Source organism: Bactrocera tryoni, chromosome 3 (assembly GCF_016617805.1).
Source record: "Bactrocera tryoni isolate S06 chromosome 3, CSIRO_BtryS06_freeze2, whole genome shotgun sequence".
NCBI lineage: Eukaryota > Metazoa > Arthropoda > Insecta > Diptera > Tephritidae > Bactrocera > Bactrocera tryoni.
In genome coordinates, this window is record NC_052501.1 from 81,861,697 (window position 1) to 81,876,895 (window position 15,199).

The 15,199-nt window shown below is 31.9% G+C and overlaps 1 protein-coding gene and 1 non-coding gene across 4 annotated transcripts in view; one reads left to right on the forward strand and one right to left on the reverse strand.

Moving 5' to 3' along the window:
* Positions 1 to 15,199, reverse strand: part of LOC120772483 — a 116,910-nt gene that overhangs the window by 49,880 nt on the left and 51,831 nt on the right. The gene's annotated exons all lie outside the window — the stretch shown is intronic.
* Positions 2,958 to 3,029, forward strand: Trnad-guc. The gene has a single exon. It is a non-coding gene; the product is annotated as a tRNA-Asp (tRNA).

Sequence of the window (15,199 nt, forward strand, 5' to 3'; positions counted from 1 at the left end):
ATAAAATTTTAAAATAAATTTTGCTATAAAAATAAAAAAAACTTTGCCTTCGAAAGTTTTCTTTATTAAAACAATATATTTTCCTTTGTTTTCTCAAAATTATTAAAAAACTTAAATATAATTTTTATAAATATGTAATATTATTTTCAAGTTATAAAAAAAGAAAATTATGAAATGAAAAAAATAAAATAATGGACATTAAAGAAAACAAGAAAACTTTAAAATTACTTTTGTATGACAGCTATATGCTATAGTAATTCGATCTCAATAACTTCTTCGTAGATTGCATTATTTCAGTGTATAAACATAACTTAAATTAAATAATTTGTCATGATTTCCATCAATTACGTCCCACTGTCTCAAACAAACTACAGTCGCTAATAAAATTAGAGGTCAACACGCTTTGATAAAACTTTATAATTTTTCACCAACAATATTTTATTGTTTTCTTTTCCAAGCCGCTTCGTATTATTCGCTTTAGCTAAAGTTTTTACTTTAATTGCATTCGCTTGCTTATTTAAATAATTTTGTGCTCATATGGCTTATGTGAAATGCCGCTAGCAGCGGTAGTCGACAATTTTTATATCGCATACATACAAACAAATTCATATTTTCTATCAAATTCCCAAACACCAAAGTCTGCGCCTTGCGTGTTTTCATTATATTTTTGGTTTGCTTGCATTTTTCATTGCTTCATGTTGGTTGTGTGTAAAAATTTTTATGAATGAAATGGAAACTGTGTAAAATACTATATATGTATGTATATATATACATATGTGCATATATTTATATATAATTTATTTATGCATTACATGTAAAATACGCTTTTGACTTTAGCGCTTACTTAAGCCTTACTAATGTCAACATCAGCTGATAGTTGCTAACTGTGCTCGTTGTAGCTGTCAGCAACAGCTGTTGAAGCGATTTTTAAGCTGACAGCTGAGAGCGTGTTACAATACCTTGTTGCTTATTTATGTTTTTTTAATTCCTTTACGACTTTGCAACATAGTTAAGTACAATAAAATTGTGTTCATTCATATTGTGGCAATTTTTTATGACAAGTGTGACCAAGGAAATCGGTGAGGTGTCAGTTGTAAGTGAATAGGTGTCTTGCTTATTTGTATTGCTGCTAAGACAGTTGCATTGACTAATGGGTTTAAGTGTAATTGACAGTATGACACATCTTATGCCCGTCAATATAATTTCAAACCATAAAAAATTTTGAGTTGGAAGTGTGTAAGGCATGAGTAAACTACAGTAAAGTAGAGTAGAGTATACTTTGATGTGATCAAAATGTGTTGCTGAAATTTGGAGGCAAAATTATTTGTAATCAAACAGCTTCGAAAGTGACGATGGTACCAAAATTAGTAAAAAATTGGTTTTAAAAAGCAGCGGTAGTCAATGATTAAAAACGATAGATACAAGAAAATCAAAATTAAAGTAAAATACATCTAAGAAGTAAAAAGTGAAAAAACAATAGTTTGGCTTAAAAATTTTCCAAATATAATTTTTGTGGAAAAACGCAAACTTTGGTTGCACCGCAGCTGGCATACTCTTCACAAATAACGAAGTTTCCTTACAAGCACCTCATTAAATCGTTCAGTTTGTATGGTAGCTATATGCTATAGCAGCAGATATAGAAAATTTCTACAGGAATTATATTTATTTATTGTTTTAAAAATTAACATACAAGTATATCAGATTTCATAAAGATATCTAGTCAAATGAAAAAGTTTTCCATACAAACACTTGATTGGGATCGTTCGGTTTGTAAGGCAGCTAAATGCTATATTGAACCGATCTAAACAATTTCTTCCGAAATTGCACTGTTGCTTGAGGCAATAATTCTTGCAAAATTGCATATTGATATCTTGTCAAGTAAAAATGTTTTCCATACAAGCACTTGATTCGAATCATGCAATTTGTATGGCAGCTATATGCTATAGTGGTCCGATATCGGTGATTCTGACAAATAAGTAGCTTCTTGAGCAGAAAAAAACGTGTGCAAAATTTTAAATCGATATTTTCAAAACTGAGGGACTAGCAGACGGACTGACAGCGTTAATCGCTAACTCAGCTCATCAAGCTGATCGATCACTTAGACATTTCCTTTTGGTGTTAAAATTAATATACCCTGTTCAGGGTATAAAATGTATGTGTACATTAAAATTAGCCTGCTATATACATACATATGGTATATAGAATGATATTAGGTTAGGTTAGAAATAAATTCTCAAAAATTTTTAAAAAATTCGTACATCAACGATATTTTCATATCTACAAATTCAATGACTTTACCGTCACACTGCTATCAAAACCACATATGCAGGAACCGAAATATGCAAAAAGAAATAAACCAAAATGCTGAATACGCCAACTCTTACTTTTTGTAAAAACCACAGCAATAAACCGTTATGAGCTGTAAAAAATCAATAAAGCGTAAAACAAAGAAATCGCCATTCGCTCAGCCATAAATTGCCTACTTTAGTTTTGTTAACTCTGTAAGTGTAAGAAATATTACAACTATGTCTCAACTCTCGACAAGTTTTCGCAGAGCTTTTGTCTTTGAGCGTGTCAGAAATTTAGTTGTTTGCATAAATCTTAAAAGTTTTGTGTATTTCGAACACTTTGATTTGCGTATTTAATATGACGAGCGACCTACTTTTTGGTGTTGTTGTGTTTTCGTGGTTTCTATTTTTGCTTTTCCTGCATATTTAAGCAAACTTATTTATGCTTTAATCATAAAATGTATAGAAAACGATTAAGCAGTAAGGAACCGCAAAAGCTTTTAATTATTGAAAAAAATTAGAAAAAAAAACTTTTTTAGAAGAACACAGGAATTCATAAATTTCCAACAAAATTAAATTTTAATTTACATAAATAAATATAAATATCGTTGTTGACAAATCTTCATATTTTAAGTAATTGAATGTAATGTGTAAGTATTTAATTACCAATCCTCGATAGTATAGTGGTCAGTATCCCCGCCTGTCACGCGGGAGACCGGGGTTCAATTCCCCGTCGGGGAGTATTTGTATGAATACTAGATTTTTTTAAATTTTATAATTTGTATTCAATATTTATAAATACAATAATACATACATATTTTACTTCAATAATTTGTATTAAATTTTTTCCTCACAATCTGCCTTTCCTCCCAAACCGCTAATACATACATATAACATTTCTTTTCTAAATATGTAAATATTTCTTCCGCTTGCAATTAAATGATATTTAATTATTTTTACTATAATTGCGTGCGCTTGGAAAGTTTAAAAATATTTTGAAGAAATTTATTTACTTTTTTTGACGGCTTGAACACGCTATAAATCAATTTAGTGCGCATATTTCGGCAATTTAAGTTAAAAACTTATAAATTCAAGCATGTTTTTTGTTGTTTCTTTTAGGTTTTGATTTATCAGTAGTATAATTTCTACTTTCGTTGCCTATATTTTGCATCTGTCAATGTGCAGGTACTTAGAGTTACTTTGACTTTGAAGCCTTTTCTTTTTACTTCTGTTAGCTGTGCTGTTTGTTGTTGTTATTATTAATTGCTAAGTTACGTGCGAACACTTTTAAAAATCGCTTGCAGCATCTCACCATTTCACTCCTTTACTTTTTGTCGTTTTTTAACAACTTTTTTAAATTCGAATCTCCTAAAACTGGAAAAATATGTATATGGTCTGTAGACAGCTGTCGTTGTTATCAAATGGTTTGTTGAATTGATATGTATAGTATTTTATTTATATTATTGAGCAATTCACAACCTGTCGTAAAGCATAGTAAAATCGTCAAATTATAAAAAAAAACAAATGTAAAAGTTTATAATTTTACGATTTTACGATGCTTTACGACAGGTTGTGAATTGAACATATAATAAATAATAATAATAATAAAGGTATGTGAAATTCAGTTTTTTGTAAGGAAATAAGAAGAAAGGCTTTCCCAAAGGCACATACATAAATATTTGAAAAACCATTCATAAAGCTTTAGTTGAACTTTAGCTTGAACGGCAAACTTATGAAAATAATCAGTAGCATCTTGTACCTAAATTGGTTGAAAGCTGCAAGCTTAATGAAAGCTTTAGCTGCAGCAGAGATGTCACATGCAGTATCGACACACATTTCAAGTCATTAATCTCAATATCAGTCACAATTAAGTACGACTAAGTAAACGATAATGAAAGCTCTAAACTGAGTGAAAGCTTAGATCTTAATGAAAGCTTTAACTAAAATAATAATAAAGTAAAGCTTTAACTAAAGTAAATTTTTAGTGCACTAACCTCAACAACAACCCATATTAAACACGACTTTTGCTGCCCTAACAGCTTTAAATCCTATTTGGAGTGAAAATATTACTATGAGCAAGAAATAATAAGACTTTGTTCATAATTCGAAGGTATCTGTCAATATAACCTTGATTTTTCACCAGCTTTAACGTGTTTTTTTCAGCTTCTTTTCACCTTTGCCACGATATTCGGCCGATTGATCGTCCGATTCGGGGTCGTAAATATAGATCCAAGACTCATGGCTAGTAATAATACGTTTCATGACATCTTGGTAGTTCACAGACGTTAACACGTCGCTGTTTTTCGAAAAAATTAGGCAATTTTGGAAACAATCATGCTTGCTCTCGTGGTATATTCAATATACAACCACACCAAGTACACTAAAATATCTGTAATCTGAACGAATTTTGTAAATCCCTCAATCGGACCATGTCACATATTGGGAGCACGTAATTAGTACGATAAAACACAAATGAAGTTCACTTCACTATTTTCACTTTTTAATACCATTAATACCGCACAGTGCTGACCGCAATTGGTCACATGTGACGATGCTTATGGTCAAATGGCGTGGCGGCTAATTGACCCATAGAAGACACACGAAATGACAACTGAAAGCGTGCAAACAAGAAATTTAAACAGCAAAGGTGGACACACATGTAAGAAAAGTTAAAAGTACATAGGAACACATATCGTCATATATACAGGTATATGTATTTATAAAGTAATCAGTTAGGGCGTAAGAGCCGCAGAAGTCTTTCAAACGCAATTAACATTTGACAATTGCCTTTTTGGAGACTACGCCGGCGAGTGGGTTCAACGCAGAGTTCAACACGGTTTGACAAATTCCACCGTATATCGCTTAACGGTACCTAAGCAGTAAATTTTTAATTTTGTTTATATAACGCACATTTTCACTTTTTAGTTATACTAACTGTCTTAAGTTTCTTTTCTTGCCTGGCTTTTATACTACAAGCCGTGGTGTTTTCTATATTTTTCACTTCATGGCCAATTTTGTGTCGTGTGTAATTAAAAATGTAATTAACTGAAACAGAATAACGACAATGTGAAAAAGCTAATTTTTCAAATAAAAAAACATTAAATTAAACGCACCGACAAAAAAAAATTAACTATGTTTACACTCTGAAACAAAAGTGTGTTTCCTACGCTAACACCCGTGACACTGGGACGCTGGAAAATCTCGTTTTTCACACTTTCCGGCGGCTGAGACTGAAAGCGTACTTTGGCTTTCTTTCACGCCGAACATTAGCTCAGCTTGGCATTGACATTAAAGCTTTTTTTATTTTAATTAAAATGGGAGTTGCAGCGCTAATTAATTTTGAAATGCGTGAAATAAAGTGAGAAACGCAGTGCGGCTCATTGCTTCAAGCGGGCATTGTGGCCACGCCTGCGCAGTGTGCGCCATTAACACAAGGACTTTTACGCATATCTATTCATAACAGTTTTTCACAAAACCGCATGCTGTGCGATTTTTATGCTAACACGAATAAATCACTTAGGTGCCTAAGGCGCGCTGACACAGAGTCTAAATAAACCACCAAAAGCAAAGAAACTACTTGTTGCAAGCATCATATGATGGCAAATATAAAACGACAACGAAAAAATACAAAATACAAAATTGTTTCGTTGTCTTTCAGTACTTTTGGTCAAAGCTTTTGACTAGACTGTAAATATTCAATGAAGTAAACAGAATTTCAATATCGTTCCTTCCTTCGACGAACTAAGCGCTTTAGCATACAGATTAAAACAAGTGAAAGTAGAAGTATAAAGAGAGCTTTTCGGAGTTTCTTTTTACATCCTAAAGATAGCTTTTTGGCAGCTTTTTAATATCTAAAATATAAGTTATTGTAACATTAAGGCTTCAAAGATAGTGAAAAGTGAGCTTTTTAGGACTTTTATAATTCTTTGAATTTTTACTGATCAATTTTTACAGACGTACAAATAGAAATGTTTTTTGGTTTTTTTTACAACTGCAAGTTACTTTAATTGAGAAGCTTTTCAAAAGTAGTAAAAAGTGAACTTTTCTGAGTTTTCACTTTTATAATTTTTTGGAGCTTTCATAATAAGGTTTTAGTACAAAACAGAATAGATTTTTGCAGTTTCTACATCTACAAGTTATTGTAATTGTGAAGTTTATAAAATGGTGATAAGTGGGCTTACCAGAGATTTCTTCTTCATAATTTTTTAGAGCTTTCATAGTAAATTTTTACTACAAAACAGAAGATTTTTTTCATTTTCAAGAGTTATTTTTATTGTGAAGCTTTATTAAGTGAACTTTCCAAAGTTTTGACTTTTGTAATTCTCTCGTGGTTTCATAAACACCTTTTACTAAAAAACAGATTAGCTTTTTTTGCGTTTTACATCCACAAGTTATTGTAATTATGAAGTTTAAAAAAATAGTGTTAAGTGAGATTTCTGGAACTTTCATCGTTATAATTCTTTGGAGCTTTCATAGTGAATTTTTACTAGAAAACAGAAGAGTTTTTGTCACGCTCAAGAGTTATTTTCATTGGAAGCTAGCAAGAAATGCTGTTAAGTGAGCTTTCCAAAATTTTCACTTTTATAATTCTCTAAAGCTTTCATAAAAGGTTTTTGGTATAAAACAGAAGAGATTTTCAGAGTTTTTTTATTTTCATGTTCTTTTTATTGTGAACTTCAAAAGAATATTGATAAGTGAGATTAGAAATATTTAGCTTTCATTTTTATAAATCTTTGGAGCTTTTATAGTAAATTTTTACTAAAAAACAGAAAGACTTTCTTTCATCTTCAAGAGTTATTTTTATAGGAAGCGACCAAAAATATTATAAACTAAGTTTTTAGTGCTTTCATTTTTACAATTCACTGGAGCTTTCATAAAAAGTGTTTACCGCAAAACAGAAGAATTTTACGGAGTTTTTTTTACATCTTCAAATTATTTTTTTTTTGTGAAGCTACTTTAAAATACCAAAAGTTAAGTCAGCTCTTCAGAGCTTTCATTTTTATAACCCTTCATTGTCATTGTTGACTTTTATATATGCGGGTCGATTTATTTTTTATAAAATCGCTTAGCCGGGAAATGTTCTAGGGGTAATTCTGAACAGCTTTGCCTAACAGACTATAGCTCAAAAACCGGTTTCGAGTCAGCGATATTTAAGACAAAGTTAAAAAGATCTGAACAAACACATAAAAACACATAAAAAAATTATCAACAATATTCATCAAACATAAAATTTCGTATGAAGTTCAAAAGCTTGCAAATAAAACTTACAATCACCAATTATGTATTTCTCGCAATAATTTGCAAATCTTAATCCCACCAGCAATCATTCAGTATACCTGCTTCAGTTTCGCAAAATGAAATTAAAAAAAAATCATGTTTTATTTAAGCTCAACCCTGAAGCAAATATAACAAAAGCAAAATCGGCGTAGAAAATCAATTGTAATTGCTTTGAATTTGCCAAGGTGTGGGTGCCAATTTAACAGATTTTTTGTTTGGGATAACAACACACGTGAGTCACTAGTGGGAATTGAATGGATGACAAGGCAAAATAGCTAATCTTTTGCAAAGAAAGGAGTAGCAAAAACCAAGCCAATAAAATTGGTAAAAATGTGTAACGCGAGGAAAGAAATAACAGAGTAATAAATTTAAAAGTAATGGAAGCAAAAATTCATACCCACGCACAAAATATTGGCACGGCTGTTTAGACAAAGCAAAGCTTGACAAATTGCTGTAGCTGGTGTGAAAGAATATGCAATTTTTTTTATACCTATAATTAATGGAAAAAAAATATTTAAAAAATATATTAAAAATTTAACAAGATTCTATGTTTTAGAATTGTTTAAAGTTTCGAGAGTTGCCACTATCAACTATCTTGCTTGATAGCTTTCGCTCTTGGCAGAAATCTAACCCAAATGCATGCATTAAATAGTGAAACGTTAGTTCGTCTGAATTCTCATTTCTTTGTTGATTTTTTAGCAATATTTTAATTGCTAATTTTATGTATTTTACAAGCGATCACTCTTCACATTTTTACCAGATACATCAACAAGGGGAGGATGGAAACATTATTAATTACTGCACCTTTGAAAATCGCACAGCATTCTCATTTCTATTTTGACCAATTTATTCGCGTTTTGAAACCTGCTCATTTCGGCTCCTCGGCGCGTATATAATTTTATATTCCTCACATTGTCTCTCTTCACAGCTCATTTATTTTGCAGTTTGGGTCAGTTGGCAACGGCAGTGAAATATGGGTCACTGTATGATTGATATTCTCAAACACTGTAGTGGCAGCAGCGGCTGTTTAGAAGACGCGTGAAGATCGCACAGCATCGTGATTTTATTTTCATTGGCCTACAGCGTTGTGTTAAATGAGCCATAATCACGTTAAAATGGATACAGCAGACACCTTTCGAAAAGCAAATGCACTAACACTTTGAAACAATGAAAAAGACAGTTTGAATATTTTCGCCAAAAAAAAATTAATGAAAGTCATTTGTACGCACATAAATATCCGCAAGGTGTTAACCCACATCCGCTGTTTTTCTATCGTGGCATTCATTACCGCGATATGTATGCTTTTTATGACATTACAATTAAAGCGCTTTAGAGCTTTTTGCGCTGATTAATAATTTTCGCACTTTTTCCGTAATAAAATTTTTATTTCAATACTTTTTGTGATTAATATTATCTTTCGCTTTCATTGTGTCTGTTTTTTTCTCAGCTGGCAGCACTAACCACACACATTCCATTTCGCTTTTGTGTGTGCGACACTGTTTGAATTTATGGCCTACAAATTGATTGGGAATTTTTGAGGTTATAAGAGATTTCCATGTTAAGTGTACATCTATGTATGGCTAACTGACCTGGATAGAAAATCGTTTAGGAATTTTAGTGAGATATGATTGTATGTACATAAAATAAGTTGTTATAAATTCGGTTCTACTAAGCTTTTTCTAAACTTTTTTAAGCTTTCATGTTAGTACAAACTTACTTGAAGAAAGTTTGCATTTCTTTGATTGCTTGCGCCAAATTTTTTAGAAACTTTGTCGTGAAATTTAAAGCACTGCCTTTAGTAAACTTTTGGGTGCCTTTACTTTGTACAATTTATTTAGAAAAACAAAAACTCAGTTTTAGAAAAAAGTGATCAGATTTAATCAAAACTCCTTATGCGTAATCAAATAAGCTTTCTAAAGCTTTTCGTGCTTTTTAAAAAAGCTTTTATGAAGATAACTTATTTTGGTTACAATACATATTTTATATGCATAAAGCAGTAGATAGAGTTTAATTTGGGAGTCCGTTGAGCTTTTAAAACAAGAACTTAAAAGGCTTATTTAAGTTCCCATACTTTCTTGAAATAATTTTAAATTATTTGCACTTAAAATTTTTTAAAAGCTTCAGAAAATTTCGTTTCAAAGCTTTAAAGCTTTCACTTCAATCCAATGTCATGAGCTTTCGAGAACGCGAGTTTTAACATGCCAATAAAAACAAAATATACTCAAAGCTCATACTTAAAAAATATATTGAACTAATTTTGAACAAAATTTTTGACAAAATAACGTTTATTTCCACAAAAAAATATAAAAAAACGAGAAGTAAAAAAGCTTTCGACCAACCTTATATATGTAGGAAAGGAAATGGGTATTTGTTTCTGTAACTGCTCTAAATATGCTACAAGGTATCAGCAAGTACAACTTAAATTCGACTTCCTTCTAGATTGGATTTTCTAATTTAAAAAACTGTTTCGTAATCCGTCTCTAGCAATGCTAGGTGATAAGTTTACCGCTAAGCCACGTTTAACTTCGGTTTCACCCAATATGTAAACTTGCTATACCAAAACAGCAAAGAAATTTGTAAAAATTTATGCTGAGAACGTGACTAAAATAACGGCATCAAAAAAACAAAACTCACACATTATTACAACACCGACAAAATGACCAATTACAAGAGAAAAATCAACAGAAACTAAACCATGAGTTGGCAAAAATAAACAAAATCTTTAATTAACACCATTTTGAGACAACCAAAGGAACACACACACACAAACAAATTTAATTATTTTTTCTGCACGAAGCACAAAGTGTTCATTGTTGTGTCTGTGCAATGGTTGGCAACCTTGACGTTTGAAGTGGTTTCTTTTCGAAACGTTTTCACTTGTAGCCACAAGTATTTGTATTTTAATTAAGAAATACTTGAAAAGGCGCAAACACACGTACAAAGTTGAATATTTTCTTTTTTTTTTAATTTTTTTAAGATATAGTTTCAAAATAAGAAACAAATTTTGGTATATGCTGTCATGTCTGCTTATATGCTTCAGGTGTGATATGTGGGTGTGTATGTGTTTTGTGTACAAAAACCGCAAATTAAATGTAGTATTTTCTAACGGGCATATTGCCAATAAATAACGTTTGAAACACAACAAAAAGTTTGCTATGAAAATCGAAAGCAAAAATCATGCAAAAAATTGCAAAGAATATTCTACCTTTTAGTGGTTTCACAAGTATACAAACATGTCATATAAATAAACATGAAACTATTAGCAGTTTATATTGTTGTACACATATTATATGTATGTATTTATCTGAAAGCGTAGTGTAGGAGAAAAAGACAGATTGTGCAATGCGGAAAACCACAAAGCAACGTTGGATCAATTCTAATTGCCAGCGACATTGGCGAGGTTCTCACACCGTGCAACCGAACTGGAAATTATAAAGTGAATGCGAGTTTTAGGAATAAACATATATATATGTATATGTATAGTTGGACACATCGTTTTTAATTACAGATAGAGACATATTTAGGAAAAGCATCCATACAAGAAGTTAATTTTTTTCGGCCAACTTATATGAGAGCTATATGCTATAATCAACCGATCTGAACAAATTCTTCGAAGATTGTATGCTTTTCTTAGACAATAATCCCTTCCAAATTTCTGTATGATATCTTGTCAAATGTAAAAGCTTTTTATGCAACCCCTTTACTCCGATCGTTCAGTTTGTATGGAAGTTTTGGGTTATAGTGATCCGATCTAAGCAATTTCTCCGGAGATTGTACCATTTTCTTAGATAATAATCCATGCCAAAAATTTCGAAGATATCTTCTCAAATGTAAAAGCTTTCTATACAATCTCTTTGTTCTGATCGTTCAGTTTTTATGGCAGCTATATGCTATAGTAGTCCGATATCTGCGGTTCCGACAAATGAGCAGCTTCTTGGGAAGAAAAGATTGTGTGCGAAATTTTAGAACGATATCTCCAAAAATGAGGAAGTTGGTCATGTATAAAAACGAACATATATGGCTATATCTTCACAGCTGTTCATTTATATGAACATATTTTTTAAAGGGTTTTGAACTTTCCTTCTAGGAGTTACAAACTTCGTTGCGTACTTAATATACCTTGTTCTGTGTATAAATATATATCCAGATATTTAAAAGTGATTAACTTGCCTGGTACAAAAAACAAAATAAATATATATCCAGAAATACAAAAAAAACACATATTGTTGTGAAAACATATCATTTATGGTATATAAAGTTTTAGCTGTGAACAACACTGTGGTTATAACATTCTTCGATTTCTTGCTGGGTATGAACTCGGCTTTTACAAAAGTGGAGAATCAGTACGTACAATTATCACTGACCAAGACGGCATCAATGAACACTTGAAGAGCAATTGAAAATTGGACAAAAAATTGAAAAACAATAGAAAATAATAAAACTAGAAATATTAACAATGAGCTTTTATAAAATAATAAAAAATAATAAAATTATTATATAATAAAAATTAAAACAACAAAGAGTTATTATTAATTACTTGTATGAGATGTAAAGATAACCAAAAATTAACCACATTTATTTGAGGAGCAGTTTGAAGATTAATTTTTTAACGCGCAACAAAATATTTCAACACTACTGCTATTGGAAAGAGGTTAAATAATGAGAGATATAGTATAAGCAACTCTTTCCAACGAAGCAATATCTTTATATATAAAAATTACGTGTCACTTTGTCCGCGTTGGATTCCTAAACTACTGAACCGATTTTAAAAAAATTTAGCACACTGTGTCCAGTTCGAATCAACTTAGAAGATAGGATAGTTAAAAAATTCATAAATAAAAAATACAGTGAAAGCTCTATTAAATAGACGCTCTATTAAGCGGACATCTCCATAAACCATACACATTGGCCGGTCCCACAATTGGTAGATGTTTGTTAAGTAAAAATGGTAGACAGCCATAGCAGCAGTTACGTTGAATACCAGCCTAGAAGCATTTAGCAGGAGAAACATGGAAACTAAGAAATATTTTTGACCACATTGCAGTAAACGAAAAATGATATCAAACATCAGAATTTTTATTGACTGGCTGTTGAATGAGGTTAGGTTAATTGTTGAGCTGAAATGTTCCCAAGAAATTCGCAGATTCAATAAGACAATACATATTTTGAAGCTCCTCTCTCTCTCTTTCTCTCTCTTACTTTGCGAAAAATTAGTTATAGAGTAAGCCGATATTTGATTACACAACCTACATATATTATTCCAATGCACTTAAAGCGCTTATTGATATAGGTTTTTGAGTGAATCAGTGAACCAAATCTGAGTACGTCAAACTAATTTGAGTAACGTAACAAGAGTTCGTGAACGAACATAACCATAACTGACTGTTCCTAAAAAAAACAAAGAAAAGTCAGCAAAATGCAGTTACAACCACTGCAGCAACATCAGCCACCTAAAAACATGCCAATATGACAAGGTGAGGCCAAAGATTGTTTCGATTATAAATGCGCGTAGTTTATTTTTGACAATCCACTGCTGCAATTCCGAATACGGTAGTGGCACGCTTGCACCGAGCTGTTCAGAACAAGAGCAATAGCAAATGGACTAGCACACTTAACGCTTATGGACATATGAACTTATTCACTTAAGCGTGTACGCCGCGCGGTGAGGCGACAGCAAGATCGGCTAACAACTGTTTGCTGCTAAAAAATACGAAGCGCGCTACACACTTATTACACTTATAAGCCTGATTATGCAGAAGCATGTACTTATACGAATATATACGACGTATGTAGACCTATGCCGGTGCGCTTGTGCACCGATACTTAAGTATTTTGCGTGCGTGCTTGCGTGCCGTGGAGTTCAACCGCAAAAGGCATGCGAACTTAAGTTTACCACACCGTGTGTCGAGGCATTTGAAGTGGCAGTGGCCTTTTGTGGACCGCCAACAAGCTGGTTTAATATTTATCATTTTATGAATTTTTTTTTTTTTTTCCCCTTTTTTGTTGTAACACTGTGTCAATCCGAATGGCAACGGCACTCATGTAGTGCGTCGCCTTAGATTTGTTGAACCCAGCGGCGGTGTGGCGTGTCGCCCGGCCGCTTGGTGGTCTGGCATGCCTCGGGGGCATTCGCTTGATTGGCGTTATGTATAAAGAATGACACATGCGCCGACGCACATTAATTTGCGGCTTTGTGTCAATTCACGTTTATTGCTGCGCTTAGTTCAAAGCGGGGGAAAAACATAAAAGAAAAGTACTAGGAAGTGATGAGAATTTAGATAAGCTGGGTAAAGCACCCTGCTATGGAAACTTGTTAAATTGAATTGTATCGACGATTTAAGAAACTCATATTAGTAAAAAGTGGAAAAAACTGTCTCTTCTGCAAAAAAATTTAGTAATTGTGGATTGCGGAGAGAGATGCGGCGCTTCAAAGAGCTTTTAGTGTGACTTTTATAAAGTAACATGGCTGTGAAACACTTTAACGAAACTGCTAACTTTCGTTTATAGATAACAGAAAAGTCGAAATGAAGATCAAATCGGCGATCTAGACTCAAATTTTTTGATTCAGTTCAATTTCGATCATTTTAAAGACAATAATGTTGATTTTGGTGTTCCCTAAATTTTTTTAGAGGAAATACATGAATATTTAACGGAATCTGTTGTAACAATCGCAATCATAATGAGTTTTCACACAAACTTTCATATACATATATTTAGAGTTTTGTATTGTAAAAATAACACTAACATGATGCTTTTGGTCAAGCTTTCATATAACCTTAAATTTAACTCTTTAGTAATATAGGAAACAGACGTTAAAGGATATCCACTGGTACCTTTTTTAACAATAGCAATCAGAAAGAGCTTGCCTGAAAAGCTTTCAAATATATTTTGACTTTTATGTGCACGTTAAAGTTTTCTCAAGCTTTCATATATGTATATTAGAGAGCTTTGTGATTTCAACGATGATTTTGCTAATATAATATTAAGCTTTCACTCAAACTTTCATACATATTAGAGAACTTTGAGTTTTAAGCATTGTTCTCTTAAATAATATTAAGCTTTCGCTCAAGCTTTCATACATATTAGAGAACTTTGAGGTTTCAGCATTTTTTTATAACAAAAAGCTTTCAGGCAAGCTTTCATATATATTTTGAGTTTTACGTTGCAAGAATAACAATCATGTTAAGCCTTTATCAATCTTTTATATAGCTATGTGCTTTCAACATTGCCCTTACAAATTTAACGTTAAGTTTAGTGAATTTTAAAAAGCTTTGATTATCAGCATTGTTCTTTCTATTATAACTTAAAGTTTTCACTCAACCTTTCATACATACTAGAGAACTTTGAGGTTTCACCATTGTTCTTGCTTAAATAATATTAAGCTTTCACTCGAACTCTCATACATATCAGTGAAATATGAGTTTTCAGCATTGTTCTTGTTAAAATAATATCAAGCTTTCATACATATTGGAGAACTTGGAGGTTTCCGCATTGTTCTTGGTTAAATAATATTAAGCTTTCACTCAAGCTTTCATGCATATTAAAGACTTTTGAATTTGAGCATTGTTTTTTTCCAATACAACATTAAGCTTTTACTCAAGCTTTCATACACATTAGATAGCTTTGAGTTTACA